Source organism: Chenopodium quinoa, unplaced genomic scaffold, assembly GCF_001683475.1.
Source record: "Chenopodium quinoa cultivar QQ74 unplaced genomic scaffold, ASM168347v1, whole genome shotgun sequence".
Classification (NCBI taxonomy): Eukaryota; Viridiplantae; Streptophyta; class Magnoliopsida; order Caryophyllales; family Amaranthaceae; genus Chenopodium; species Chenopodium quinoa.
This window is the reverse complement of record NW_018743206.1, coordinates 304,420-321,418: the sequence shown is the minus strand read 5'-3', so window position 1 is coordinate 321,418 and position 16,999 is coordinate 304,420. Positions and strand designations below refer to the sequence as shown.

Genomic DNA, 16,999 nt, shown 5'->3' with positions numbered 1-16,999 from the left:
TTTCTTATCTGAACTTATTTTAATTATTTCAATATTCAACTTTTAATTTTAATCAATATTAATGTTTTATTATTATTAATATTATTTATTATTATTGTTTATTTATTTATTTATTATTATTATTATTATTATCATTATTATTATTATTATTATTATTATTATTATAGATCCCTTATAAATATTTTATTGATGTAATAGACTTGTAATATTTGATAATTTTATTATTTACAATATCCCACATCATAGATGAATTTGTTTATAAGAAAGTATTAAAATGGGATTCTAAAAAACCTAAATTACAGATTAAATTTTTCATAGCTTTTTGTTATATAGAAAAAAGAAATTTGACTTGTTTTTGTTATAGGGAATATTACAAATTTTTTGGTAATGTAAAATGGTTGACTAAATTGAATTGAAAATTATCATTTCATATTTCAATATTCCGAACAACTACGGGTAACACCTCTATTTTCCTATACAAAACAACATCTTAGTGTCATAATTTTCACACTCTAAATCAATCTCCTAAAATATTTTTCTATTCATCTGTTCAATAGATTGTTTGTCTTTTTTCTCTATCATAGATAAATACTTCAACACTCTATGTCGTTAATTTTATCATTTGTCCATTGTTTTTTTGATAATGTAGGAAAATATACATTTATTTGATTTCATGAATTTTACCTTTGACCTAATGCAAGTAATATCGATGAAAATGTAAAGCACAATTAATATTTTATGTTCAGTTCATTTATTTCAAAAGAATCCTTTTGATTATAAATCCTGGTGCCAATTCTATATTAATGTCTATAATTTCATGAAATATCGATTCCAAAGTGTTCTTTATCATAATGTAATGGATGGTATGGTAGCATGGTCTGAAGAATGTACGGAGATATTGTTAGACATGTGCTTGGAGATGAAAGAATTTGGATATTTAAAGCTTAATTGGGATAGAATAGTGAGTACTTTGATCGTAAAAAGTGGAAAGCAATTCAATATCAAACCAGTAACAAATCATTGGAATGATTTGAGGAATAAATTCAAAATTTGGACTGACCTTAAATTTGATTCTATTACCGGTTGTCCTCTAGTTGAACAAGATGATAAGTGGATGCTATTTGTGAAGATATGACATGTTTTAAATAAGTTTCTATTATTATCGGTACATTGTTGGTTACTTCATTAAATTTATTTAATCTAAATTGAATCTTGTTTTTGCAGAAACATAAAGATATACCTGGAGTATTCCTTAAGAGACCATTACCTCATGTAGAGAAGATGCGAGCACTTTTTTCTTAAGAGACCAATACCTTAATTAAAGACGATAATTGAAAATCCATCAGTATTTTGTGAAGTCGTTACCTAATTGAAAGGCGGCATTTGAAAATCCAACCACAAGAGGTTCTTAAATAATAATATCGGATTTATGATGTACCGGATTTAGTTTATCGTTTGTTTGAACTGGCCACATTATCTACATTACTATATACTACGCAGTAATTTCAATTAAAGTAATGTGTTGCTATTATTTTTTATCTTGTACTTTTCCTTTTGTAATTTTGGTCAATGCTCACCATCTCTCCATTTCATCTACCCACTTTATATTAAATTGATTTATGTTATTTTTAATCAACCAATTAGTAATTAATCATTATGTGTAATACGTAAAGAACAAATTGATTTATGTTATTTTTAATCAGCCAATTTTTAACACCCCCAAATCTTCCTCTACGTAATTACTATATTTATACGTATACAAATACCGTAGAGATAGACTTGGGCGTATTACCGCCACATGAAAACGTAAGGCTTAATTAATTACTCAAATTGCAGCGGAAAAATAACTAACTTTTATTAATAATAATATGAGTAACCATAATAACTGTTTCAAAATAATCCAATAAAAACTTCACACATAAATAAAATTAACTCCTAACTATGTGATCCCAATCCCGACTCTAGTATGCACATGAACAACTCCATACCTGAAATCAAGACTGCTTACCAAAAATGGTATATAGGGCAAACCAAAACAAAAAGGAAAATAGATTAGCAAAAACGCTAAGTACGTATAAGTGCAAGGCATGTAAATACTATTATTAGTCAAACATGCTTTCGAAATAACCATTTAACTTGTCACAATTCACTTTCAAAATTAGACTTTCTAAAATTAAACCTTCCAAGGGTAGTAATGTTCATCAATAAAAGCTTTCCAAACCAATAGATTTCCAATTTATAAACTTTCAATTTTAAAATATAATACCAAACCAATTTTCCTCACCTAAGTGTGCACACCCCCAAGCAAATTATACTATACTCGAGGAAAGACCATATCATACAAAGCTTATAGTCTTACTTAACCAGTCTCGGGTAAAAGGACAATTAAAATATCAAATACTCAGGCTCATAATGAGCTGCAAATTTTAAATTAACTCAATCAAGTGGTTTATAAATATATAAAACAACCTTTATTAAATAAATCAACACTTTTCAAGATCAAACCTTAAAATCATAAAATTATATATTTTAACTTATCATGAAAATCATTAAATGTTCATATGCAATATTTATTCAAACAACATTTAAACAAAAATTTACCAAAACATGCAGTCAAAAATTGTATCAAGGAGCTAGTCACCTATACGTACCTTGATCACGCGAAAAAAATAAGGTACGACCACTAAACTTGACCACGATCGAGACTCCTCCTACACAAATAACATAACCTGAATTAATATAAGGTTAACCAAACAAACACAAAACTACAGATAATACTCTATTTGTGCATGAACTACCAAAACTATCAAAACTTTAATAGTTTATGTTAGTATCAAAAGTAGTGATATTAGTATCGAAATTGTAATTTTAGTATCAAAATAGCATTATTATGATAATTTAGTAATATTGGTAACAATAGAAATAAGAGGAAGCAAAGTATCATTTTTCTTAGAAACTTGCGGCAAAGATGAAGGTGAAAGAAAGAAGATGCTTTTGCACCTTCTGAAGGCAGCTCACGGGGAGGCTTGTGTGGCGGTAGAGGGTGGTAGTAGCTAGTTTAATTTGCGGTTTCGGTGTTGTTGCTGCACGAGTGTGGGAAAGACAGCAAGAGGAAGGTGTGAAGGATTAAGAGGAGTGGAAAGTTCAGCTTTTGATGTGAGGAATTTGTGAAGAATTGAGGGTCTACTTATAGTGTTTTGAGAGTGGAAAGATAGAGTTGAAGAAGGATTGAGATTAGCATGGGAACATGATAAATGTAAATTTGTTAAATGAATACGAGTGAAATTTAGTCTAGGTTTATTCATGTAGGAAAAAAAAATCCAATGGAAAAGCTTAGAGATGGAATTAAGATAGATGCTAATTTGGTTAAGGAAGATAGAAGGTAAGGTAAGATAAATTAAATGATTAAATGATTAAAGTTATATAGGATAAAGCTAAGCCATGAGATCGATAAACAATTAGGCCTCAACTAACTCACGAGCTTTTTTTTTTTTTTAAATCATAGTTAAAATAAATGATTTGATAATTAAATCAAGTAGATAATAACAAACTAAAATAGTTGTACATCATTAAATATGAATTGACCAAAATAATTAATTATTACTATTGATTTAAAGTACTAAAATAATTAATTGTTCAAGTAATTAGATAATTATCTTTGGCGCCAAAAATTAATTTTGCTCCTAATTCAAATAATTGAATAAATTATTAATTTTGTAAAAATTTTGGGGTATTACACAATTAGTATACGTGAAGAACAAATTGCTCAACAAGATCAAGATGAGATAAGTGATAAATTGATAATAAGACACACTTTTATAATATGAAAGACTCCTTGAGTTCAATTGTAATTATTTGAATATGTGCACACCCGAATTATTATGTGTAATATTTATTTTCGATTTTGCTATTTGATTTTATTATACGTGTTTAAGGATTTCGAGCTCATAACAAAGAATCTCTGAAACCGCCATTATCCCTTCGTCTCTTTTTGATAGTCCTTTTTGGCTAAATTTTAGTTCCAAAAGGTTAATCCCATTTGCTTTTTAAATTCATCTACTTTTTTGAATACCCAATGTAAATATATCTTTCCAATGTATTTTTACTACTTATTTATGCTTATTAATTCCCGTGAAAATTGCCCATACATGGCTATTAATAAGAGACGGAGGGAGTATGTTGTTATAGGAATTGACAATACTTTTTTTTATTCACGTAAATAATAAATTGTTTTAGGAAATGACAATATAACTTTATTCTAGGAAATAATACTGTCCTAAAAGCTGTCAACATGCAATAATGTTTTAGCAAAAACATGAAGGTGGTTGAAAAATACAAGTACACTAACATATTTTCTAATTAAAAAAAAAAAAACATTACGGTTCTAGGAAATGAATCAGTGACAAGTTTTTAGGAAAGGAATTCACTTTATACTAGGAATTGACTACTGGCAATTAATGACACAGACCAAACCTCTGTATATTTATACTAGGAAATGACATATACAATTTATATTCTAGGAAATGACAACCGAGATGTATTGCATGTTGCATAGTTGACACACTTTGGCAGCTTAAACTTTATACATCAAGTAATGTATATTTTTTTTATTTTAGAACAACATTCCTACTCTGCATGGTTGACCGACAATTTCATTGAATGTGAGTATTGGTAGTTTAGTAGTATAGTTTCGATTTTGTATATATAATCCTTGGTAGTTTAGTAGTATAGTTTCGATTTTGTATGTATAATCCTTGGTAGTTTAGTAGTATAGTTTCGATTTTGTATATATAATCCTTCGGGTATTGCAATAATTCTCACACCACAACAACTTCTCCCAAATATTTTCCTTATGTTGCTAGTAAACAATAGCATCGGCAGGTAAATACTTTAACTCTTTGTTTTATTTTTGTTATACTTCATGTTTAGCTGGTGTATACTGATAGTATCCTTTTATTCAATTTCATGAAGATAATAAATCAAATCTTCTAAAATAAGCTTTTATCATCAATCAAATATTATTATTGTATAAAAGTTTTAATTATGTATGAACCATATTTTATGTGTTGTGTACAGACAATATATATATTTTTTAACAGCAACATGTATATATTGGGGAGTATCATCATGCAGTACTTGTTTGTTAACATGTGGAGGCAGAATCATATAGTGAATGGTTTTACAAAAATAAATCAGATAGTGAACAGTGGAGGGGGAAATATATTATGAAACATAATTGATTGGCTAGAATTATTATTATAACATAAATTACATTATATTTTGTTGTATATTTCATGCATCAAACAAATAATTTCCAAGTGCTCTTGATCATAGTGTAATGGCTGGTAGGGTAGCATGGTCTGATGATAGTACAAATTTTTTTTGGACATATGCTTGGAGATGAAAGTTGGTGGATTATCAAAGGTTAATTGGGATAGAATAGTGAGTACTTTGAACTTGAAAAGTGGGAAGAATTTTAATACCAAACAAGCAAGAAATCATTATGATGATTTAAGGAAAAAGTTCAAAATTTGGAATGAAATGGAACTCAATTGGACTGGTCTTACATTTGATCCTATTACTGGTTGTCCTCTAGTTGAACAAGATGATAGGTAGAAGATATTTGTGAAGGTATGGTATTTTTCTTATCTATTTTCTTGCATTATGACCTCTACAATGTTTATTTTTAAATTTATTAAATCGAAATCTTGTGCATTTATACAGAAACATAAAGATATACCGACGAGATTCCTAAGGAGGCCATTGCCTCATCTAAAGAAGCTACGAGCACTTTTTTCAGGGTCTTTTGCTACTAGAAAATGGAGTTTTTCTCCAGGATTAGGTGGGGAACAAATTGGTAAGGAAAATAAGGAAATGTCTAAGGATAGTGATGAAAATATAGGAGCTATAGATATGAGTAGGGTAATAATTATTCGGGTGATGAACAGAGCATTTCACCTCCTAAAAGTACCTCATTGGGGAAACGTAAGAGTGATAGGTGTTCTAGTAAATTTAATAAAAACAAGAGTAGTAACATTGACTCTCGTATAGAGTTATTGAAAATGTCTATTGAAACTAATTGTAAGCAAGGGAGTGGTAATAAGTATAAAGATGTCTCGGAAGCTCTATACAATATTGAGGTTGTTGTTCAACAAGGAGAACGATTTATTTACCAATGTGGGAATGTATGAATTTTCTTCATCTTGGCGATAACGCAGATTTCTTCTTAGGTCTCCGAAGTGATGGCAGAAGATCATGTATTTGAAGGCGGCATTTTAAGATCCATCGTTAGGATGGAGGTCCCTAATTAGGTTTATCGGGTTAATGAGTTTTTGAAATTAACTTTGTCTTATGTTTTTCTATGACTTGTTTTGTAGTTTCCTATGTTCTTTGTTAGTTATTTGATGTTGTTCTAGTTTTAATTAAGGTTCTACATATGAGGCTACTATTTTTTTTTCTGACCTTTAGGTTTAAGTAGCTTCATACGATGTTATTACATTCAAAATGAGTCTTTATTTAAAAAGATCCATCACTAGGAGGTTCACTGTGCTTAACAATTATCGCATTGGAAGAGCTAAATTAAAGAGACTTCTTACACCAATTGAGAGATTGCCTTTAAGGTTAGGTGGAGAATCTGGTAGCGAATACATAAACAGATTACTACATGCACATCCTGATTTATGCAAAGAATAATTGAGATTAGATAGAAACCTATTTGTGGATCTTGTTACTTGTATGAAACTAAAAATTATTATCGGATGGTCATCACATATCTGTGGCTGAGCAAGTAGGAATATTTTTATATATCATGGCTAAAGACAGTTCTTATCGTGATGCTGCCGGTCGATTTTAGCACTCCGTTACAACAATTGGGTTGTACTTCAAACAAGTATTGCAAGCAATTGTTCATTTGTCTACCGAGATCATAAGACCATACCAAAGTTTGAGAGAGGTGCCAAAAAAATAAGTGACAACACAAAATATTGGCCAGATTTCAAGGTATTAAGAAACATTATTATAATCTTATTATAATCTTGCATTGCCATTTTATCTTTTTATGCATGTGCAATATATAATTGCTTATAAAATGTATCATTAAATGTTTATGAACTATTAGGATTGTGTTGAAGCATTGAATGGGACTTACATAAATGCAGTTGTGAGTGATGATGATGGTGTGGCATATTGAGGGCGTTCAGGAAAAAAAAACATGGAATGTTTTGGCTGCTTGTTCCTTTGATAGACTTTTAACGTTTATCAACATTGGATTAGAAGGTAGTGCTCATGATATTACCGTATGTGTAGACACCCAAATGTGTCTCCCCAAAACCAAACCTAGTGATGAATACCTTTCATGTCATTTGATTATCGAACATAGCTAAAGTGTGAAAAGTCTAGTGATGAGGATGTTATTATTAAAATATCTCTTCTTTTTGTTTTTGAAAATATTTCTTTTCTTACCCTATTTATGAAAAACGTGCATTCTAGTTTAGTTTGGTCCATGTTAAGGGTCCAATAATAGTGTAGTTGGATAGGGATCAAAAAGAGTTTTCCTACGATATATTATAAGCCCAACTCCAATGAATAATGAGGAAGTTATGACCAAAATACTAAACTGGGCCCGGTTTGGTTCTTACATACGACCCAATGATCTAGAGGAGTGCCTATTATTAATTATCATCCTAATGGAGTTAGGATTGATAATTATGTTTCAAAGAGTTTGAAATTGAATAAAACTACTCCTTTTTAGAACCCTTGTTTTGTACGAAGTGGAATATATTCAGATTTTATTTTTGTGCCTCATAATATTTATCCAAATCTTATATGGTTAGATAAGATCTTGAAATTATCTTTCCAATGATATATTATAATAGTAATTCCGAGCTATAACGAAAAAGATATGAATGAGATACAAAACTCTATCCAAAATTGACACCCTTCAACTATTTCGACCATATCTTTTTTATCTACAAAATATTTTAATCTTATTCCAATTGGGTTGGAAAGTAGACTTCAAGTTCTTTCCAAAGACATATTATATGACTTATTTGGACTTCTGGATCAAAAGATATGATAAAAACAAAATCCGCAAAAACTGCTGTCCATCGAGTTTTATTTCGATTTGAATTCGGATTCTTTCCTTATTCTTCGACCCTCTTTTTTTCTTATAAATAGAGGTCATATCTCCCCTTTTTTCAATCACAAACTCTCATCAAGAAATTCTTAATTACTCTCTCTTTTCTAATTTAGCTTTTCTCATACAAAATTCCGTCTTCACAAGATCTAGACACACCTAGCCAAGTTCGAAGTTGCATTCGCCCTAGACGGGAAAAGTTTAATTTCTGAGGGTTTGGTCCCAAATCTCTATTTCAATTATTTAATTTAGTTGTTTGATTTTTTATTTTTCTTGAAGTTACTAACGCGCATATTTTTTTATTAGAAAGAGGTACGAGGCATCCAAGTAAGTACTTTAATTGTTTTACTGATATTATGAAATAGAAATCATGTTCAGGTTGTTATTTCGATTCCTAGTATCATGCTAGGATTTTTTTTTTCTTAATTTGATGTTTATGTTGACAACAATGATTACTAGTATCATGTTTAGGGTTAAGAATATAATGTCAATTATGATTTCTGTGATGCCTTTGATTTTCTTTCCTAATACTCATGTTAGTATCATGTTAGGGCTAAAACTTTAATTTTTATTGTTTAGTGACATGCTAGGGTTTGTTATTAATGTTGTTAGTATCATGCCTAGGATCTTGCTATTATTATGCTTTAACATGATTATTTTAATTATGATTATTATCTTGATTATGTTTTACTATTGTTATTATTATTATGTTGCTTGATATTATTTATTGTTATTGCTTGATCACGCCTTTTATGCATGTTTAAAGGGAATTTGTACATGTAATTGTAGGAGTTTATAGGTACTACGCAGCGAAAAAACATGAATCATATTCAATCAAGTACCAATCCCAAGATCACATGCATAACACACAAGACACATAATCATACCTTTGACGCGTGAATTCCACGAAGCTATTCGACAGGCAAATCAGGGAGAGAATAGATCCCCAAACATTTCTCCTCTACTTAGTCCACGATATTCGAACGAGCCGTCCACCAATACTAGATTGGTCGAGTGATTGAGGAAAACCGCGATCATCACCTTTATGGACAACCGACCACCACACGAACCACCACCACCACGACACACCACCGGCGCCTAGGAGGAGGAGAGAGCCGTGAGAGAGAGAGAGGACTATGAGAGGGGTTGGTTTCGTGTTTGCTAATTAGGGTTTGATCACACTGATCAGTTAATTGCTTCCTTACTGCAAACCTAGGCACCTAGTCTATTTATAATCTCATTATAATTAGATTAGGGCACGAAGCCCAAAACCACTTCTTAATCCCCATATGGCCGGCCACCTAGAGTGATGAGGCCCATGACGGGCCTCGTCCTCTAATGCTCGATCTAGCCCATTTGTGTGACCTTATAGGATCCGTCCAATTGGGCTTTGGGCTATTTTACTAGTCCAAATATCGTTAGTACCTCTAGCTATGGCAAAACGACGACCCAAATGTACAAACTTAATTATCTCCATAATTTGATCCATTTATATATCTAGTAATTGCACACGACGAAGACATAACTCCTTTAATCTCCCACTTGTCTGAGACAAGGGTGCAATATTCAAATTCCTTAAGTCAATATATGTGTCGATTTGATAATTGATTGCATCACATGGCGAGATCATATTAATCTACAAATCGTTTCTTGAAATCTGAGTTAGAATTACAAAACCAAATGATTACTGTGTAATGCATTTGAACGCGGCCACGTATTTTCTGAATTCTCCCTCTTCAAGCGGCCATGACACATTTCCTAATTTAGTAGGTAGACTCTATCCAATCTTGTGGTAACATGACTCCCACTCAACTTCTGAAATAACCGGGAAACACCCTTTATAATCTCCAGTTACGGCTAGACGTTTGAGTACCATAGTCACAACATCCATTGAATGAAATCAATGTTCCACTCATGTCAAAGGAATCCACTAATATATACGGAAGCTCTATACTTGAACTTCAAAGTAGGTCAATAGTTCGATCATGCATCATTCATGCATATCCAAGTGATTGACCGAGCATCATTATGCCCCTATTGCCCATGAAACTGCGGTATCCAATCAATCTTACATGCTAGTTCATTTATTGAAATCATTTATGTCCACTTTAATGATCTCGAACTAGGAACTTTAAATAATGTATGAATTTTGTTCACCTGTGGGGTTTCAATTCACCAGGTCATTAACCTGATGAGCCCATCAATTCATAATTATTTTGGACATTTTATTTAATTTCCAAAACCATAATTAAATAAGAGAAATAATAATTTCTATTTTAAACATAATTCTGAAAATTGTTGCATTTCTCATGTAATATGTTTTCTCAAAATATATACAACTTAAATTACACAACTTGCTTCAATCATAGGACTTTAATAGGACTCTCATACCTTAGTCCATGGAAGGGGTTTAGTGATTTCTCACTCATAATGAAACTTTGCAGAACACGACCTTCCGCTGGTCAATGATCTCATAATTAAGGTGATATCTCATATCCTTTTGTTTGGATTTGTGATGTGACTCTGGATCCTTTGTTTTTGGGCAAAGGTGACCTGTTAGTCACATGACATTTTAATCCGAACTTTCTCTCTAACTATCTGACTATAGTTTAATACACATATTCTGACATTGAGTATGCAACAGTGCTCTGCTTTGAACTCTTCAAGCTCACTGTCCTTTTCCATCCAGACACAAATATGCATTCAGATCACCATCTAGAATCATCTTGCCTGTTTGGAAAACTTTCATTCATGTAACCTTTTGACAACTTGTTTAAATTACCATTTAACACAATAGCTAGAAGAATTCCTTTTAGTGCTTCTCAAGTACTCAAGGATCTGTTCTTAGTAATTCTCCGTATGCTTACTCTGAATTTGCTTGAATTCTGCTACACATGCACAAGTCATATGCAACATCTTGCATTGTACATTTCATGGCACATGTAATGGATCCTTTTGCAGAAGCATAAGGTACATTATCCATACAACTCAACTCTTTTAGCTTTTGAAGGCACTGAGTCTTGCTGAGTGTATTACCATGAAACATGGGAAGATATCCTATCTTAGAGTCTTGCTTCATGAACTTGTCAAGATCCTTATCAACATAAGTCTCTCGATTCATTCCAATCATTCTTCAAGATTCACTTCATGGATCTTAATTCCCAATATGTACTCAACATCTCCTAAGTCTATCATATTGAAACAATCTTTCTAATCACTGCTTGACTCATTCAAGCATTGATATATCATTTCATATGAACTGTATGTCAACTACATAGTAGACTAAGAAGACCAATTGCTCCCACTAAAATTCTTGTCTCTACAAGATTCTCTTTCCATTCTACTAAGGAAATCAAACTGTTTGATTGCCTAATCAAAACGAATGTTCCAACTCCCTGATGCTTACTTTAATCCATAAATGAATTTCTGAAGTTTGCAAAACTTTTTAGGAATTTCTGGATTTCAAACTCTTAGGATGTATCATATACATGTTCACCATCAAGAACATTTCATGAAGATGATTTTGATATCCATAACTAGAATAATCCGAATAGGCTTACCCAACTAATAGGTTTGACCCTATTTGTAAGACTATTATGGACTAACACATATTTACAAACATGGAGTCCATACTGGATATCATGGCTTTAAGCCATTTCCTGAGTTGACACTTATCCAAAGCTTGATTGTAGGCCATGGATTCTAACTGTTCTAATAAGAAAATTTTAGAATTCATCTTTTCTCAGAATTTCAACAAACTGTTTGTTTTAATCCCAAGTAACCTACGATAGGTATGAGCGACAATAGAATTATTCTCTTCAACTCTTTGAAGTCTTTCATTCTAGTGGGACGATAGAAGCCTTACTAGTGGAATTAGCTTGCTTTGACACATGGTTTATCAAATTAGCTGATTTCATATGCCTTCGTCTCTGATGTAGTGTTATCCACATCCATTTGTTGCTCGTCTCGAATTTCATCATCGAGATCTAACTTTATTCCCACTTGGCTTTGTAGGAAGACATTCTTTCTATAAAGACACTATCGCGAGCAACAAACATTTTGTTTCTACGCGATTGTAGGAATAATACCTCTTAGTTTCCATGAGAAAACCCATGAAGAACTATTTTTCTGATTTAGGGTGTATTATGTCATCTTAGTAAACATTTTACATTGATTTCATAACCTTAATCCTGTTTAGAAAAGATAAATTTTGGAACATTTCCAAATCATAACTCTTTATGATATCTTTTCTTCTGCTTTGGTTAAGTTTCTTGTTTAGTATATGTGCAATTGTTGTTGTTCTAATGCATATCCTCAAAACGATATTTGTAAATCATTGAATCTTGGATCGAACAATGGCAAGAAAAGTTTGATTCCTTCTTCATAAACATACACTTTAATTGTAATGTTTCTGGATTGTGAATTATTTCAACAATTCCCTTTAGATGATCATTCCTTTTTGAGTAAAATATTTATCACAACAATCATATTGTGGCGTTAAATTGTTTTATCTCAAACTGATTTTACATTTCTTTTGAAAATTTTGAACATTTCAATGTTTCCAAGCTTTACTTCATTATTTTGTTCAATCAAATGTAAAATCCTTCTCAGACAATTATCTCAAGTGATTCATAATCACATAAGAATAAGAGTCCATCCATAACTTTGAATGTGCAAATGGTTAATGTGACCTCACCTTACTTGTTATAAGTAAGTGTACTTTAAATCATCTAAAATTTTACTTTTGTGATCTACTTATATCAATGTCATAAAACAAAATTAACTCATATCTAGCAAAATGAAAACAATTTATTACCTTGGTCATGGATCAACACTTGTCCAAGCCAAGTAAACTAAATTCAGTATTCAAAACAAGTAAACCGAAATATTGTCTTATCAAAACTGGAAATTGTTCTAAAATCATGATAAATAATCAAAATTTAAAACTATGAAGCTATCTCTGGCCACTCAAATACCTCTAGTGCACCTTCAAGCTCCATTTCCATGCTAGCTTCACTTGTTTGCAGTTCCTGCACAACATCACTATGTTAAGCACTGCAACTTGGTATCACATACCTAAGTGAATGTTAAAATGTTTATAACATTATACCTGAGGTTGATGCTCCATTCTTCTTAAGGAAGTCATGGTATTTCTGGCAATTTCGCTTCCAATGCCCCTTCTTCTTAAAGTAAAAGCATTCACTTTCACTTGCAGCCTTGGGCTTTGGAGTCGTCTTAGGCTTTTCAGGAGCCTTGGCAACTTGCTTGCCCTTGCTCTTGGCACTAGTCTTTTTCCCCTTCTTCTTGAACCCCTTTCCCTTTTGAATCATAAGAACTTCCTTCTTAGGTTCCTTAGGGATTTGTTTCTCAGCACTAACCAGCATTGCATGCAATTGATTCATAGTCTTTGTAGTGGCAGTCATGTTAAAATTCATGATAAACTGGTTGAAACTTTCTGGTAGTGAATGGAGAATGATGTCTATTTCCAAATCATCACTATATGGGTGCCCCAGTTTCTCCATACTTTGAATTAGGCCGATCATTTTGAAAACATGATCATGAACTGTGGCTCCCTTCTCCATCCTACAATCCAGAATCTCACGATGGAGCTCATACCTTTCACTCTAGCTTGTTTCTTAAACAAAGCTTTGAGTTCTTGCATGATTGAGTAGGCATCCTGGTCCTCAAAACGCTTTTGAAGACTAGGTTCCATGGTAGCAATCATTAAGCAAGTGATAGGTATAGCTCTGTCATGAGCTTCCTTGTGCTTCTTGATCTCTGTCGCAGTTGGATTTTCTGGCAGAGGTCCTGGCAATGGGGTGTCAATGATATCCTCTTTACCCTCAGATTTCAGAACAAGTCTTAGCATTCTTTCCCAAGTGGAAAAGTTATCCCCTGTCAACCTATCCTTCTCAAGGAATGGTCGAAGGTTGTAAACGTTGTTGTCATTGTGATTACGGCTACCCATCTATGTCAAAATAAGGCAAAGTTTAATAATTATGTTTAATTTAAAATTAAAGTACCATAAACGCATTCATTTGGTAACTTTAAAACACTTTATTCAATAATTAATTGATCCCAATTGAATTTAAGTGATTCCAAGATCCTTTATTTGTGCAATAATTGACCGGACTTTGGCTCTACCATCAACCATTACATTTTCAAGGTGAGTAAACTCTTTACTGATTACAACTCTTGTAACTCTTGGTTGAATAATTAATCATCACATGTTTAATTATTTCCCTTTGCTTCATGGTTCTAAACTCTTTAGGTAACCTTGTTGAGCACAGCCAATTAAAAGTGTAAAATTTGTTTTACCCCCACTCCCCTAAGATATAATATGACACCCAGCTTTGGCATGACCCATCATAAATATCAAAGGTTTCATCGGGTTTTTAATTGGAAAAGCAATCTCAATATTACTGGGACCTAGATTTATTATGTTGTGATTATTCAGTGAACTCTAACGCATCATCAATCAACATAAATATAATCTAACATGCATAATCTACTAATGCAATAAATCATGACATAGTATGGCCCCTTAGTCCTAAGAAAACTAGAAATGAAAAAGCTCCCACTTGAATCGTCATGGATCTCCATCCACCTTGCTCCTTTGGGCCTTCACTTCATGGGGTTCTTTGGACCAACACTATTCAAATAACTATTCTATTTACTTTAAATAAAAGTTACAAAAATACTTAACGGTACGCAGACCGTATTTTAGATTACAAAAATACATCACGATGCGCAGACCGTATTTAAGAATCTATGGGCCATACTAGTCTATATATAGCAATATAATATCAAATATTATGTAAAAGTGCCATATAATAAATCACTCAACATGCTTGTCTAAACTACAACATCGAATGTTCATAATAAAGTCAACGCATTTCCTAAAATATCTCATATTTTAATCATAATTAGATAATATCATATATTATTCATGACCGTTCATAAAATATCATATATTTAATTTAGTCATGAGATAGAATCAAATCATATTTTAATCTAGAAAGATAAATCATATTTAATCTTTCATGATTATCCTAACAAATTTAGGAGATTCTATCCTAATTACTAGCCAATCAAATAATTTTAAAATCAATTATATCCTAATCTACTACCTCCGTTACACGTTAAGTGCAACAAAGGGGGTTGCACATTTCCCAAGAAAAAAAAATGAAAAAGCTAATCAACAAAAGTATGGGCATGTGATTATTGGATAATTAATTAATTAAAAAGCTCCATCCCATCATCACTACCACCTACTGCACCACCAGTCCACCACTACCTGCGTACACCACCCACAACAACCACCATAGAAACCAGCATACCAACCACAAAAAACCACCGAAATCACCATATGAACAACCGAAACCATACCAACAAAGCAAAACCACCATACCAGCATACTAACCTACCCGAATCCTGCCATTACCACCCTCTCGCCACCACCAAGATCCGAAATCCACCCCACCTAACTCGCATCCACACCGCGAAGCTACCCCACACCCACCCTGTAACCACCACCACACCTTTCCTCTGGAATCGTTCCATCTTTCACCATTTTTGCTCTAGATCTAAGTTTTCAAGCTCAATCTCAAATTCTCTTTTTTGGGTTTCAATTTATGGTGACGACTTTACATGTGAAGAGAAGATGGCAGCACTCTAACAAGGGGGAGATGGGGCAGCGACTCTGACGAGGAGGGGCAGCGGTGGTGGTGGTGCGGTGGTTGTGATAGAAGAGAGAAAAGAAGAGAGACAAAAAGTGGTGGTGATTTAGAGGGAGGAGAGAGAAAAAGTGGTGGTCTTGGTGGATGTGGTGGTGAGTAAGGAGAGAGAATGTGGGTTTGGAATTTAATAAGTGATGAATTAATTTTGTTTGATTAGTTAATAACATATGATTTGATGTGTTTATTAAAGTTAAGTAAGGGTAGGTTGGTAATTTAAAACAAAAAAATTTACTAAAAGAGGAAAGTTTTCATTTGTTGCAGATAATATGTAGCATCCCTTTTTGGAAAATGTTGCACTTAACGTGTAACGGAGGTAGTAATTATGGGATAATCACATTATTTAAATCAATTATTATCCTTTTGGAATATGCTCAGAATATCCTAATCAATCTTATCCAAAATTAACCACTTTAATTAGGATAATTACCAATTTAACAACTTTAAATATGGATAATATCAAATATAACAACTCTTGAATATTTGATTTTATCCTAAAATAAAAGATTTTATCCAAATAAAACCGTTTTTATCTTTTAAAATAAAAGATCATACTTTCAAAATATTTTATCTTATCCAAAATAAAACTGATTTTATCCCAAAATAATTCACAATTATCTTGAAATAATTTTTAAAATAAGATAATTTTTTTTTTATTTTTGAAAAACCGCAAGCCACCACCGCCGGCCACCATGGTTGGCTAGCCGAAGCTAGCCACGGTGGCTGGCTGCCATAACAGCAGCCACTGCCGCAAGGTAGCAGCGGGCAGTTGCTCTGGCAGCCGTGGCAGCAGCCGTGCAACGCTTGCACGTTGCTGCCCACAACCGCCCTTGACCGCCTGCCCTCCCTCACTCCCTCTCGGACTACCACCTGGTCGGCAGCCGCCGTGGCTGCGCCACTCAGCCGCGGTTGCTGACCACCTAAAACAATTTTTTTTTTCTGTTTTAATTTAATTAATATAACACTTATTAAAATTAAATTAAATCAGTCCAAAAGATTAAAATTAAATCACATTCAACTTTAAAATTAGGGTTCTTCATAAAATTAATCCCAATTTAATTCTAACTTTTAAAATTAAATTGATCATCATACATAAAACATTTTTATGCATAAATCAATCCGGTTAAAA

At 32.5% G+C, this 16,999-nt stretch overlaps 1 pseudogene; it reads left to right on the top strand.

Annotated features, from left to right (window-relative positions):
- Positions 1–5,221: 5,221 nt before the first annotated feature.
- Positions 5,222–6,647, top strand: LOC110733989 (annotated as a pseudogene).
- The last annotated feature ends 10,352 nt before the right edge of the window (positions 6,648–16,999 follow it).